Source organism: Planococcus citri, chromosome 1, assembly GCF_950023065.1.
Source record: "Planococcus citri chromosome 1, ihPlaCitr1.1, whole genome shotgun sequence".
Lineage (NCBI taxonomy): Eukaryota > Metazoa > Arthropoda > Insecta > Hemiptera > Pseudococcidae > Planococcus > Planococcus citri.
In genome coordinates this window covers 78,361,991-78,364,729 of record NC_088677.1, presented here as the reverse complement: position 1 = coordinate 78,364,729, position 2,739 = coordinate 78,361,991, and the positions used below count along the sequence as shown (strand labels likewise).

At 33.3% G+C, this 2,739-nt stretch overlaps 1 long non-coding RNA gene across 1 annotated transcript; it reads left to right on the top strand.

Annotated features, from left to right (window-relative positions):
• Positions 1-1,089: 1,089 nt before the first annotated feature.
• Positions 1,090-2,326, top strand: LOC135842704 (uncharacterized). Its single transcript, XR_010558173.1, has 4 exons — positions 1,090-1,404; positions 1,480-1,739; positions 1,817-1,965; positions 2,053-2,326. It is a non-coding gene; the product is annotated as an uncharacterized LOC135842704 (long non-coding RNA).
• Positions 2,327-2,739: the final 413 nt, after the last annotated feature.

Below are 2,739 nucleotides of genomic sequence, written 5' to 3'. Positions count from 1 at the left end.
TTGGCCAAAAAAAAGTGCAGAAGAATGAAAAAATCAAAGATTCAAAATTTATATTCACCAACTTGGATTAGAGCATTTGATTTCTTATACGAAAAATGACAATGAGAGTAAAAAAAGCACTGCATAAGTGCATACCTATAATACTAGTACCATAGTACCTACTGACAAATACATGTTCACACTTTTCAACTTTAAAAAACTATGATAAGTAGGTACAGGAAAAGGGGAGGGTGTCGCAGAGGACAATAATGTTGCTATTTTGTGGCCGAGGCAAAGGCAGGGAACCTGTTGAAGTCGCGCTTCCTTTTCTATTGTAAATTTGTAATTGTATTGGCCCTTAAGGCAATATTAGCTAAGGGATGAAGTCACCACCAGACAGGAGATTGCAGCTAGGTATATGATGATATGCTTTCATTGGAAACATATACCAGCAACCAGTTAGCACTGGGGATGCGCGACGAGGTGGAACATAGAACGTGCCTTTTTGCATCATTTTAGAATTAAAAAGAATGCATTATTTCATCATACTGGCCAGTTTTTTTTACACATATACCCCGTGAAATCTACCTCTCATGCAGTGTTGTGAAAACGAAATAATTTCGTTTTCGTTTTTCGTTTTCGTTTTCACTTTTAAAAAAATTACGTTTTCGTTATATAACGTTTTGTTTGGTTATTAAAAATAACGTTTTCGTTTTGTTTAACGTTTTTTTTCGTTATTCTTCATTTTCCTCAAATTTGGCCAATTTCAGTGAATTTAGAAAAAAAATTAGGAAAAGAGCAACATTAAAACAATTGAAAACATGAAAAATATGCAGAAAACTAATAATTTATCCCCTATAATAACAATGTTCCAAAAGTTTTCTCATTTTTTTGAAGTTGCAGGCCCATTTTTTTGCATTTTTGAGACCTATTTCCAGTGTTTGAAGAAAAAAAATTGATAACGAAAAAAAACGAAATGGATTTCGTTTTATGATAAATATCGTTATTATATATTTAACGTTTTCGTTTAACGTTATGTCTCCATGAACCTCAAAAATATCGTTTTTTTTCGTTTTTCGTTTTTGATAAAATAACGTTTTCACAACGCTGCTCTCATGGCTCTCAAGTCTCATTCCAACCTACTTTTTGTTCCTTTTTTCGACATTTATCATTGCTGCGCAGCCACATGAAAAAAAAAGTGAAAACGAAAAAAAACGAAAAATTTATTTCGTTTAACCTTAAATATCGTTATAAAAAACGAATCGTTTTCGTTTAACGTTATGTTGCTTTTAACTACAAAAATTTCGTTTTTTTTCGTTTTTCGTTTTCGATAAAATAACGTTTTCACAACGCTGGCTCCTACATTATTGGATTTGGATCCTGTCAAAAGATTGTCCAACAGTCAAGTTAAACTATTACTTCAAGGTAGGAGTTATTTGATCGTTTCATATTAATAGGTAATTATGCAGTGAATTAACTGAATCATTATTTGTATTGTAGAGCAACAGAACAAAGGTGGAAGGAGATTAACACTGTCAGATTCAATCTTAAGAGTATTGCTTGTACATTCTTATCATTCACTAAATCCGCTGGATACAGTTAGCAACATAGTCTTCCTTTGGATTAATCAGATGCTTGCAGTTGAGATTCAATGGCATGTAATTGTACCAAATGATGTTCAGACATTCAAATTTATCTTTGCAAATACCTCGTTTCAATGTGAAGTCAGAGGAAACCCTCGGCGAATGATACGTCTAACTGTTAGCATCTGGCAGTTTTTATTTCATTAATTTACATTTAAGTATGACTTACTTCTAATACGTCTTATTTTTCGCAGAATTGGAATACCTGTCAAGCCTCTATTGTTGCATATGAAGAAATTGCGCCTTTGCCGGATGGAAATCAGGGATTTGTTTTCAACGAACTTGCGAAAAGTAGAGCGAACAATTTAGTTACAGATTTGATCCTACGTTTCTACCAACCAATGTATGAGTAAAAGAAATTTGTTGAAACATTACACAATTTGTGGTAAATTAAAAACTAAAGAATAATAAATAATATTGTTTCTTCTAGGTTACGAGAACTATGCCATCCTAAGGCTCGTTTGTAAGGTAATTGTTTATCATGGCCACGGACACCATTCACTCAATTCAGTAGTTTGTTATGGATTCCAGTAATTTTACAGAATGGCTCTATAGTTGTTCCATGGCCAATGTAAACAAGCCTTTAGATGGTTATCTGCCAGTTTGTTCCAGCCACATTCCAGTTCCGTAATTTCTCGATATTATATTTTGTATACCCACGATTTAGTTTATCAATTATAATAATATAGGTACCTATATTATCAGTTTAGCAAATTCTTTTTTTCATTTCCCTTCAAACTTATATTCTCAAAGTGTATACATGAAATTCTCCAAAGTTAAGTTATATGGTCTCAAGTCTCAAGACTTCACGAAGAGTCGCACAGAGCGAGAAGCGAGAATTTACGATACGGGTACAGTAGTTACCCGCTGTCAGCGAGTACCATTTTCAGCTCTAAATGTACCATGACCATACGAGGAATTAACAACGCGTCACATTAAAAATACAGAAAAACCATGTATGGATGGGTACATCAAATGTGTGGGACCTGGTCACCTATTTACAGGGGTTGAAACTGTTAAAAACCCCAAAACCAAAAATGAAGGAAAAACCAAATATAAATCTGTTTTGTGCAAAACTCAAAACCAAATACCAAAAATATTTGATCAAAACCACTTA